At 43.6% G+C, this 12,622-nt stretch overlaps 1 protein-coding gene across 1 annotated transcript in view; it reads left to right on the top strand.

Moving 5' to 3' along the window:
• PPEF1 (protein phosphatase, EF-hand calcium binding domain 1) overlaps positions 1 to 12,622 on the top strand; it is a 152,134-nt gene that overhangs the window by 17,370 nt on the left and 122,142 nt on the right. The window contains exons 4-5 of the mRNA XM_011940215.1: positions 4,236 to 4,322; positions 6,725 to 6,827. The gene's annotated coding sequence lies outside the window, so the exon portion shown is untranslated. The remainder of the gene's footprint in view (positions 1 to 4,235; positions 4,323 to 6,724; positions 6,828 to 12,622) is intronic.

Here is a 12,622-nt window from a genome sequence, read left to right as displayed (position 1 = left end):
AGGCTGGAGTGCAATGGCACAACCTTGGCTCACCGCAACCTCCACCTCCCGGGTTCAAGGGATTCTCTTGCCTTGGCCTCCCAAGTAGCTGGGATTACAGGCGCCCACCACCACGCCTGGCTAATTTTTTGTATTTTTAGTAGAGACACGGTTTCACTGTTTTGGTCAGACTGCTCTTGAACTCCTGACCTCCGGTGATCCACTGCCTCAGCCTCCCAAAGTGCTGGGATTACAGGCGTGAGCCACCATGCCCGGCCAGTTCTGCGAATTTTAACACATGGATAGATTAGCATAACCACCGTCATCATCAGGATACAGAACCTGCCCCCCAAAACTCCCTCCTGCTAGCCCTTTGTAGTCACTCCCCTCCCTCTCCCATAAACCCCTGGTAACCGCTGATCAGTTCCCTGTCACTATAGTTCTGTCTTTTTGAGAATGCCATGTAACTGTCTGTATCCCTTTCGGCCTGGCCTCTTCCACTCTCATAATGCCTTTGAGACCCATCCAGGTTGTGTGTATTAGCTTCATTCATTTTTATTGCCAAGTAGCATTTCATTGTATGGATGTCCCACAGTTTGTGGGACACTCACTGAAGGACGTTTAAGCTCTTTTCAGTGTTTGACCATATGAATCTGTATACACGTTTTTGCATGAATAGAAAATTTTATTTCTCTAGAATAACTACCCAGGAATAGGATTGCTGTCATATGGTAAGTATATGTTCAACTTTATAAGAAAGTGCCAAACTCTTGTTCAGAGTGGCTGTACCACTTTGCATTCCTGCCAGCAAAGTGTTAGAGTTCGAGTTGCTCCATATTCTAGCCAGCACTGGATATTGTATTAAAAAAAAATTTTTAGCTGGGCACAGTGGCTCATGCCTATAATGCAAATACTTTGGGAGGCTGAGGCAGGCAGATAGCTATAGACCAGTCTGAACAATGTGGCAAAACCCAGTCCCTACAAAAAAATACAAAAATTAGCTGGGCATGGTGGCATGTGCCTGTGATCCCAACTACTTGGGAGGCTGAGGTGGAAGGATAACTTGAGCCCAGAAAGTCAAAGTTGCAGTGAGCTGTGGTTGTGTCACTGTGCTCCAGCCTGGAGACAGAGACCCTGTCTCAACCTCCCCCCCCCAACCCAAACTTAGCCATATTCATAGACATATAGTGGTATCTCATGGTTTTAATTTTAATTTCTGCTTCCTTGAATCTGGCCTGGAAGAACTGGAGGGAACAAAAGGTAAACTCACTGTCAGTTCAGTGGTACTTCAAACTCTGATCTGTTTCCTTCATCTGCCTTCTGTTATTTACTTTTCAGAGTCCTCATGTTACTTGTTTATTGCTGTGGAACAGATTACCAAAAAATCTAGTGGCTTAAAACAACGCATGTTTATGATCTTACAGTTTCTGTGGGGCGGAAACCCAGGCGTGGCTTACTTGGGCCCTCTATTTCAGCATCTGTCGTGAGCTGCTGCACACGATGTGTTGATTGGGCTGCTGTCATCTGAAGGCTTGACTGGGGAGGGATCCACTTCCAAGCCTGTATGGTTGTTGGCAAGAGTCAGTTCCTCGTGGTCTGTTTGACTGAGGGCCTTAGTTCCTTGCTGGCTTCTGGCCAGAGACTTCCCCCAGTCCTTTGCCACATGGGCTTCTCCCACGTGGCAGCTTACTTCATTGAAAGCACAAAAGCTGTGAAGGCCATAGGGTCTGCTAGCAAAACAGAAAGTCACAGTCTTTTATAACCTAGTCTTAGAAGTGACATCCCAATACCATTGCCATGCTCAATTGATTAGAAGCAAGTTTCTGGGTCCAGCCTATGCTGAAGAGGAGGGATAATACAAGGGTGTGAATTGACCAGGAGGAAGGGATCATCGGGGGCAGCTTAGAGTCTGTCTGCCACAGTCCTCAAATAGCTGTTTCATGGATTCTGTCCAGGTTTTATAGCTTTATCCCATGGGAGAGAAAGAGTAGAGTGGGTAGAATGTCCTTTTTCCATCTTACCCAGACCAGAACATTCTGTGAAGCTTTTTGATTTGATTTATGAACATTCAGGGTTAATTTAAGGAATTTCTTTAAACTCAAGCCATTGAGGACCAAGCTAGGGTTAGATTAAGCAGTGGTCTGAATTAAAATTCTGATATCTATTAATCTATTTATTAAATCACAACCAAGGAAAGCTCAACTTTTGTATCTAAGATGGAGCCTTTCGAAAACTGAACTTCCACACCTTAAAACGTGATGGCTGTTTTAGCCTGTCAATGTGGCTGCTCACCAGGTGACCCCAATAGAAACATTTGGCAAGCACTGACCTTTATGAATTTCTTCCGTTTGATGGTGATTCATAACCCACTTTTAATTTCTTTTAATGACTTCCTAATGACTTGCCAGATCTGGCCTCTCTTTTCTCCTACTTAATGTGATTTTTCAGTACCCAGAACTCACCCTTGAAAATATGCTTGATCCTTTTTCTATTTAAGTGAAAAATTACTTGGTATTCCTTCTCTTCACAAGGGAACAGGCTCTTTAAATTAGAGTCCTTTTATTTTATGTATGTATTAATTTTTTTTGTGTGAGACAAGGTCCTGCTCTGTTGCCCAGGCTGGAGTACAGTGGCTCTATCATGGCTTACTGTAGCCTCGATCTTGCAGGCTTAAGTGATCCTCCTGCCTCAGTCTCCCAAGTAGCTGGTACAACAGGCATGTCCCACAACACCCGGCTAATTTTTTTTTTCTTTTGTTTTAGTAGAGATGAGGTCTTGCTATATTTCCCAGGCTGGTCTCCAGCTCATCAGCTCAAGCCATCCTCCCTGCTCAGCCTCCCACAGTGCTGGGATTACAGGTGTGAGCCACTGCCCCCAGCCTTTTTGAACTTTTTTTGATCATGGACGCCTCACAGTAAGTTTTGTGAGAATGGACCAAGCATATTTATTTATTTACAGCTAATACTGCTGAACTCATTTATTGTGCACATGATCAAATATATACGGAAATAGAAAAGTTAACAGGAATAAGAAAATAGATAAAAATATGAGTTCTGATGTTTTGCTTTCTGCTCTCCAGCAGATCTCTGTGCATCTGCTGTGGGGCAGCTACCCCAGTTTTGGAGACTGCTAGGGGTTAGGAAGTGGTGATTGGGTGTGGTTGCTTGCCAGTGGCCTCAACATCAGGAGGCTAGCTCAGAGTCACCAGAGCTGAGAGGCCAGTGCTCTCTGAGCTTCCCCGCTTTGGTGCTACGGGGCTTTGAGGTATCAGGAGCCACAAGCAGACACCTTAAGTACCCACCACCAAATAGATCTGCACATGCCACTGTTTTCTTAATCTCCTCTCCAGTCCAGCTGCTTTGCCTCGATTCTAGCATACTTCTCAGGGTGTGTCATGATCAATAATGGGAGCTGCCCATTAGAACTACTTTGCCTGGGCAGAAATTGGAACTGTGGCAAGCTCCAGGAAGCTTATGAAATAGGAGAGGCTTGCTTGCAATGCCCTCTCTCTCCCTTGAGAGGTAGTCAGGCTTCTCCATTCCCCTCGTGTTTCCATAGTTTGCTATTGCCATGGACTAACTAAATGTCCTGGGTTGGGATCCCTCAGAAGCAGAGTCTGAGATAAACATTTGAGAGCAAGTTTATTTGGAAGGCAGGAACAAAGAAAGTACAGCAGTGGGGAAGTGAGAAAGGAAGGGAAGGCAATCAAGAGAGATTAAGTCTAGCCTGAAGAGGTGGAGAGGGCAGCCGTTTTTCAGTCTTAACATCAGGGCACCTTTCTCTATGTAATTGCAGCATTATGTTTAGGAAAGAAGTTCATTTCGATTTCTAGTTCCCCTCCCGCATTTGACACCCTAGTTAAGTACTGTAGAATATGCATAGCTATGAGAACCCCCTCTTCCCACCTCTTTTCCTCTGGCAGATGCCTGATCAGTCATCAGGTCTCCGCCCATGCATCACTTCTAGGAAGCCTTCCCTCATCCCGCTTTCTGAGATAGGACTCTTTCTCTGCACCCCTGGAGTGTCTCCTACCTGTTTTATTATTTTGTCATACTGTATTGCTTTCATTTATTCATGTAATAGATATTTATTATGTGCCTGGCACTGTTATAAGTACCTGGTGTGTCTATTCCAATATCCAGTCATGTATATATTTTTTTCTCTGCCATTTGTGTCTCTGTCCCTCAGCAGCGCCTGCCACATAGGAGGTTTAAAACTGTTAACATCACTCTGCCCATCATTTTTTCTTTTTTCAGGCTGGGAGAACACATCCCTGGTCAGCTGTAGGAAAGCCAGAGAGCATTTGAGAAGAGGCTGAAGCTTGAATTTTGCAAACACACAAGGTGCTGACTCAGGCAGTAGAGTATAATGATTATAATAAGCAGGGGTTCTAAAGCCAAAGGGCCTGGGTTCAACTCCCAACTCTGCCCCTCATTTGCTGTTTGACTTTAGGCTACAATTCCTAATGGGTGAAGAGGGATCATAATAGTATATACCTCAGAGGATGGTGTGTGGATTAAATAAGATTAACATATGTAAAATTTAGAAGTGCCTAGAACATGGTCAGTGCCCAACAGATGTTATCATTATTGTGATTTATTCACTTACATCAATGTTGGTTCATGTAACAATTGGAGGCTGACTGTAAGACCCCTTTGGTGCTCACAGTAACATTTCGTGTTCTTTCTACAATGGAAACATACAAGGAAGTTGTTCATTTAAAGCAAATTCTGAGTTTTCAACAAATCGCATAAAGGGCACAGCCAATCCAATTCGTGGTCCAGGGGCTGGCCATTAAAATAACAACCTAAATCATGAGGTTTTTTCCCTGCTTTCCTTTCTTTCTGTGGTTAAACAAATATTTGATGAGTACCTCTTTTGCATTCAGTAATGACTAGGTTTAAAACTGAGGATGTGGCCAGGCGCAGTGGCTCACGCCTATAATCCCAGCACTTTGGGAGGCCAAGGTGGATCACCTGAGGCCAGGAATTCGAGACCAGCCTGGCCAACATGGTGAAACCCCATCTCTACTAAAAATACAAAAATTAGCTGGGTGTGGTGGTGTACACCCATAATCCCAGCTACCCGGGAGGCTGAGGTAGGAGAATCACTTAAGCCCGGGAGGCAGAGGTTGCAGTGAGCCCAGAGTGCACTGTTACACAGCCTGGGTGACCGAGTGAGACTCTGTTTCAAAACTAAAAAAGACACACACACAACTGGGGATGCCAAGAGGAATGAAATAGATCCTTTCCCTTTAGGATTTCACATGTAAAAGGGCAAATTACAGCACACTTTGAGCAGCTCTATAATTGGACGCACACATGGCTTTGAGAGCCAGAAGACAGAGTGACTAATTCCCCTTTGGTGATTCAGGAAAGGCTTCACACAGAGGAGGTGACATTGGAACAACTGTATCTAGACATAGCCATAATTTAATGGCTGAGGATTGAATAGGCATTTGGTTGGGAGAGCCAGCTGTATAGCTACATTGTCCACTATTTTTTTTGAAGCCTGAGTAATTACGCTGTCATTTACAATTTGTGTGGCAGCCTCATCAGGTCCTACTTTTGGCATCCCCACCATGGAAACCTGAGTTGTTGTATTGCCTCATAATGAGGCCCTCTGGTGATGTTAATATACTAATAGGAGAACAGAAGCCCAGAACCACCTCGCCAGTTGTTTTTCAAGTGACTCCATCTGATTAAATGGCAAACTAGGTAACCACTTTACTAGATCTCCTGTGGCTCTCATTTGCAGAACGGAATCGAGCTAAAGAGCAGCTTGAGTGGGGTTATGAAATGTTTATGGCTGCAGTCCTGTAAATTTTAGCTGGCAAAGCCTAAGACCAGTAAGCTTGAAAACATGTATGCTGTGTCACCAGCTAGGAAGAGTTTGCCAGGGAAACTGCTGGCGGCACAGCCGCGGTCAGTATGAGACTCTGGGAATAAGACCACTGCTAGATTGCCTCGAACATAGCAGAACTGTGGCTGCTGGCATCCGTTACTGCCATGGGCACTTTGAATTTTCAAGTATGTTTTTCTCCTCCCCCAAACTCAGCAACATTACAGGCCAACTTTCCTTTCCCTTTCTGCTGATGAAGGGAGGTAATTCTCCCTTCACAGGTAGGTTCTCCAACAGGGAGCTATTGAACAGCTGGTGGAGTACAAATGTCTTATGACCCAGTGGCTGCTCCCTTAAACTCACACCTTTCTAGAACCAAGGAAGAATGTTTCATTTTTTCACTTCTCTTAATTGTACCAGGTTACTGTAACATTTTCTGAAAACTATCCTCAGTTTACCTAAAGAATGCTTTTCTGCTCTTATATACGGAAATTCTCTTTTCTATTTTGTACTGATGGCAGATTATTTATGCAAACATAGCCTGGTCCTGCCCATGCGGAGCCTGGTCCCTTTGGAAGCAGTCACGTGGCCGCTGACTTTGCAGCCCATTACTTGAGTGCATCTCCAGGCCAGGAACAGAGCAGGGTTGGGGCAGAGAGTTGCACTCACGGCCAGCGCACTATCTCCCAGATTCTTGCTCTGGGCTTGCCTTCCAGGCTGAAAGGCAAAGCAGCCTGGCCCTGTTCTAGTTATTTCTTTGTGTACGAGTGTGTATATATGTTTGTTTATTAAAGAAAGAGCTCTCTCTGCAGAGTAGGGTGTGTGTGTGTGTGTGTGTGTGTGTGTGTGTGTGTGTGTGTGTGGTGCTTCAGAGAGAGCTGAAATTGTACCTCTTTTCTTTCAGACCTCTGCATTTCCCCAGAGAGAAGGTTTTTTTCTTGTCTTCATTTTCTTTGAAACCCCTGGGGTGAGGAAAAACCTCTACATTGGCCAAGCAGAAGAAACAGGTAATATGTTTGTTTATTCTTAGGCATGTGGGGCAAGCGGAAGTCTACATCATAAACATATATCGTGTGGCAATGGAACAGGGAATGTGTACTCCTTGGAGTATATCTTACTGCTTTGCAATTTCTCGGAATGATTGTTCTCAAAAATGCTGGTTTTAAATCAGTTGCCATCAATTGAAGATGTACAGATGACTTGGCAATCTGAAGGATTGTGGCCTATTTCAAATGAACTTGATATTTGGAAAATCTCCATGGTCACTTGGGTTGAGAGCTAGAAAATGAGGGAAGGGATCCTTCGAGAAACCCTTCTAGGTCCCCTCAGGGAGTATTCTCCAAACTCCACTGCACACCTTCATATTTAGAAATCTTCCTTTAGTTCCCTTGGCTTCTTGTCATCTTAGAGGTTTCTAGCTATCCGTAAGAATGGAAACAGAATTCCTTACAGTGTTCAAAATTCTCTTTAGTGATTTAGTCCTTATGTGAACTGATCAGATTGGATCCTGAAAACAAGGCATAGCCTTTTAGTGGGCAGACATTTTTGTTCTTTACTGATTAAACAGAGCGAGTCTTCAGTTCTGCCACTAATCAGCCGTGCCAGGGAGTATGTTATTTAACTTCTGAGTCTCAGTTTTTTCATCTGTAACATGGGGCTATGATACTACCTTGAAAGTTTGCTGTGAGAGTGAACTGAAATAATAGAAATATAAAGCACCTGCTATGCTGGGTAAGTAGTAGTCCCTTAAATAGTAGTGATTTTAGCTACTATTGTGATTACTGGTATAGCATTCTTTCAGATCTTAGAGCTCTCAAGGGAAAAGAGCCCATCGCTTTGCGACTCTTAAATTATCCCAGAACCTGTAGGTACCCAAAGGACTTAGTCTTTGGGAGGCCCCAGACAAAGCATTGTGAAGAAAGAGACTTGAACAAACACAGTGGGTCCCCACCCATGCATGGCCCCTCCTAACTCATCAGCTAAAAGCAGTTGGTCTTTGTTCAAGCCAGTTTTTTCCCACCACTCAGTCCTCAGTACAAGTCAGTAAGATATGGATTATGATCACTCTTTTCTTATGAGGAAACTGAAGTATAGGGGAATTAATGACTAGCTGAGAATTCAAATTCCTGTTGTCTGACTCCTAAACCCAAGGCTCCATTGGGCCAGCGTCAGGCCATCAGGAACAATAGTTCTTGAGATGCTTTGCTTCAAAAGGGCCCCTTGCTAGGCTGTTTGGGAAATAGTGGTCAGCTCTTTCTGAGAGATTCACAATGTATGTTCATATATTAAAGGCTCTGAGAAGTCCTGCATTAAAGAAACCTGTTCAACCCTACATCCCCTGAACTTATCATGTGATGGTGGGACCTTTATTTTGGTCTTAGTCCTGGAATCATAAACCACATACAACTCTTCTTCCACAAACACGCTTTGGAAAACCTGGCACCAGGCCAAGCTGTTACCTGATTACAATCATGTCTGATGTACCAGCAGACACTTTCAAACACCTTCTGGTGGTCAGTATAGTTTCCTCCCTTTTCTTATCCTCTCATCTGGCGAGACCCAGGAAGAATCACCAGCTTGGTCTTACAGACCTCCCCTTACTCATTTAAGATCCCAGACATAAGTAATTATGGTAGTAGTGAAAGGGACCTCTCTGGCGCGGGCTGCCAGGGACTCCTCTGCCTCACCCTATGCCTCTTCATTATATTTAGGCCACAGACATCAGGCTATAAAACCTCTGTGGCAATGAATACCAAGCAGAATGCAATAGGGTGAGCCTGATGAGGCATCTGTTCTCCATGCTAGCACAATCTAAGGGGAAAGAATTGCACCTGCCTACTTCACTCCCACTATGGTGGTCAGGGGTGGGGGTGGAGGGTGTTGGTTCCAGTTGAATGACTATGGGTTCCAGGTTTTCAGGGCTAGAGCTAAAGCCAGTTTCTTGCTAAAGCCAACATCTCTAGGAAAGGCTGAATTCTATATGGGAAACTACAAAACTGACATCTAGAATGCCAGAGAGGGGGGTCGTGTCAGGGTGACTGAGCCAAGGTGTGGGAGTGGGATAGAGATGAGCTTAGAAATCAAATCACCTTAAGAATGAACAAGAACAACTAGGGGAGGCTGGGCTAGTGGTTGGAGGGTGCTTGGTGGCGGAGGTTAGTTTGTCTCCACAGCCTGTCTTTTGTTCTTTCCTTGTATTTTCAGCATTGGAAGTGAAAGATTAGCATGAAAAACCTGAAAATTATCGATTCCACCCACTCACCCCCAACATACACACAGTAAAAACCTTTTAGCGGAAGGCTTTCCTTTTGCAAATTATAAGTGAGTGCCAATGATGAATCATTATTTCATGTTTACTCTTTAAAACCATCCTTGGTATATATTGGAAGGGACAGCAGCACTGGGCAAGTTTCAAGCTGTTTTTTTGCCAAGATCCACCCAGGGGCTCGTGTTACCCACTAGAACATTCTTGGGCCTTTGTGAACCCTGTGGAAGTCCCCCACCTCTTTGAGCCTGAGAACCCTTTTCACACCTCAGGGAATCACTTCTTCAGAGACTTCTTTCATGCACTTAAATGCTAACAGAGGATGGGAAATGGAAGAAGCTTAGATTTTACCAAGTCATGGAAAATCCCCAATCATTTTTATCAGCTTTACATCAGAGATGTCCTCAAAGGTACACGCACTGCTTACAAACTCACTTCTCTCTCTCCTGGAAGTCCAGGTGGTGTAGTACATGGGAGGGGTAAGTGACACCTTGCTTTAACCAGCTCATATTTTGGTGACAATGAAAAAGAACTGACTTTTTTTGTAACCTATTACCTGAGAGAAAAACAGTTAAAAAAATAAATTGGTAATAATTATTTAATAATGTAAAAATTATAATAGCCAATTTTTTTTCTGATGGATAATCAAAAAATTCTAGAACAATCATCACGTCTTTCTATCATGATTTAAAAACTTTCTTTAAAAATGATGTATGAGTACTACCCCTTTCTGATTTAATAAAATGCTTTTGTATAATTGAATAGCACATACCTGTGCACAAAATGATGCATTAGTAATGACTTTTAGCAACTGAATTTTTAAAGGACTCTGGCCTAGAAATATTGATTCCTTTGTTCATTCATTCATTCATTTAGCATTATCCAACATCTGCAATATGAAAGACACCGTGTAGGTGCCAGAGATTCAAGGGCTATTTAGGAAGTTGCCCGTGATGCTAATAGTCTTTTTTTTTTTTTTGAGACGGAGTCTCGCTCTGTCGCGGCCCAGGCTGGAGCGCAGTGGCCAGATCTCAGCTCACTGCAAGCTCCGCCTCCCGGGTTTTACGCCATTCTCCTGCCTCAGCCTCCTGAGTAGCTGGGACTACAGGCGCCCGCCACCTCGCCCGGCTAGTTTTTTGTATTTTTTTTAGTAGAGACGGGGTTTCACCGTGTTAGCCAGGATGGTCTCGATCTCCACCCGTCTCGGCCTCCCAAAGTGCTGGGATTACAGGCTTGAGCCACCGCGCCCGGCCGATGCTAATAGTCTAACAGAAATATACTCAAGTTTGATGCTTTTTAGTTCTTAGTGAATCTTTTATATGAAATTGTGTTTGTTGTGTAATTTTGTTTGTTGTGGATTAACTGAGGGGTGACCGAAAACCAAATGCCTCTGGAGAGACATTGAGACATTGCTTTTTTTTTCTGGAAAAAGAAAATCGAAATTGAAATATATCAATCAGTCCAATCGTTGTTTAAGGCCTACTAAATGCTCAATTCTTTTTTTTCCCTGTTTTCTTTTTTAAATTAAAAAATATACTTTTTTTAAAGTCAGGGTTTCACTCTGTCGCCCAGGCTGGAGTGCAGTGGTGTGATCACGGCTCGCTGCAGCTTTGACCTCCCAGGCTCAGGTGATCCTCCAACCTCAGCCTCCTGAGTATCTGGGACTACAGGTGGGCACCACCACGCCCAGCTAATTTTTTGTATTTTTTGGTAGAGATGGGGTCTCCCTATGATGCCCAGGCTGGTCTCGAACTCCTGGGCTCAAAGGATCCATCTGCCTCAGCTTCCCAAAGTGCTAGGATTATGAGTGAGAGCCACTGCACCCAGCCCCAATTCTTATGTCTTCATAAAAAGGGGTAGAAAAAAATAGCATGAGGATGGAGCGAAGCCCAAGGGAGATTTGGATGCTGTTGGAAAATAGTGTTTCTCCAACTGAGATATGGGGATTGCTTGTATCAAAGTTCCTGGCACGGTGCACTTTAAATGCATATTCCAAGGCCCTGGACTTTTGAATCTGAGTATTGTTGGTAAAGCCTGGGAATCTGCATCCCCCCACCCCCAATAAGTCTTGTGAGCACTCAAGTTGGAGAGCACTGATCTAGGCACCTGGAGAATGTCACCAGGACTAGATGAATTCCTAGATGAACAGTGCACCAATTTCAAAAATGAGAAAAGAGTATATGCTAGAAGCTACAGACTTGTTGGCCTGACACAACCTCTGGAAAAATTCAGCTTGAAATAGATGGAGCCAAAGCATTTCTAGGAAAATGTGATCATCACTATGCAGCACCATGGGTTTGCTAAAATACCATCTGTATTAGAGACTGTCAAACTTTGCTGTGTATTAGAATCTAGAAAACTAGAAAAAAAAAAAATCTTGATGCCCAATCCCCCACCCAGTACCAATTACGTCAAATTCTCTGGAGGTGGTACTTGAGCATCAGTATTTTTTAAACCCAAGAGATTCTGACTTAATGAGGTGCAGGCTGAGTACTGGGAGTTTGAAAAGCTCCCCAGGTGACACTCATGTGCAACGAAGTGTGACAACCACAGGTCTATATGACATGGGACAAGTTGTTTAACTTCCTTGCACTTTGTGTGAATACTAGGTAATTTTAAAGGTCTCTCTCACCTTTAAACTTCTATGATTTTGTTATTAAAAATCTTGCCAAATTGATTTCCTTCCTTCCTTCCTTCCTCCTCTGCCCTTTCTTCCTTTTCTCCTCCTCCTTTCCTCTCTCTTCTTTTGCTGGAATAAGCTGGAATGTCAAAGTATCAAAATACATACGTATCATCATTTTATTAAAACATTTAGTAAAATTCTCCAGGGTGTCTCACAGATAAATGAGGGTTATGACAGGTGAGTTTACCAGCTAACTGAACAAATGTACTCAGCTAGTATGAAAGTGACGGATCTGTGGTGAACCTGGAGGATGGTTTGGAGTGGAATGCTGCAGGGCTCATCCTGTCCCTGGATCTGACCTTGTTAATGTTCTTTAGCCATAATGTAGATAAGGAAGACACGAAAGAAATGCTTATCAAATTTGGAAACAGAGCCAAGCACGGTGGCTCATGCCTGTACTGACAGCACTTTGGGAGGCTGAGGTGGGCAAGTTGCTTGAGGCCAGGAGTTTGAGACCAACTTGGGCAACATGGTGAGACCCCGTGTCTACAAAAAAGGACAAAAATTAGCTGGGCATGGTGGCGCATGCCTGTAGTTCCAGCTGCTCAGGAGGCTGAGGTAGGAGAATCGCTTGACGCTGGGAGGTGGAGGCTGCAGTGAGTCATGGTTGCATCACCCAGCCTGGGTGACAGAGCAGGATCTTGTCTCAAAAAATAAATAAAAATTTTGAAATAAGCCAAAGTTTAGGAAGGCTAATTAATTCAATACATAAAATAACCAGGTTCACCTCTGGTCAGAAAATCTGTTTATTAAGCTTATTGTTATTTTCAAAACATTGTCATAGGTCAAATATTTTGCTTATTTTAGTTTTCCCTTTCTTTTTTTTTTTTTTTTTTTTGAGACGGAGTCTCACT

This window comes from Colobus angolensis, unplaced genomic scaffold (genome assembly GCF_000951035.1).
Source record: "Colobus angolensis palliatus isolate OR3802 unplaced genomic scaffold, Cang.pa_1.0 Scaffold188, whole genome shotgun sequence".
NCBI classification, from domain to species: domain Eukaryota; kingdom Metazoa; phylum Chordata; class Mammalia; order Primates; family Cercopithecidae; genus Colobus; species Colobus angolensis.
This window is presented reverse-complemented; position numbering and strand designations above follow the sequence as displayed.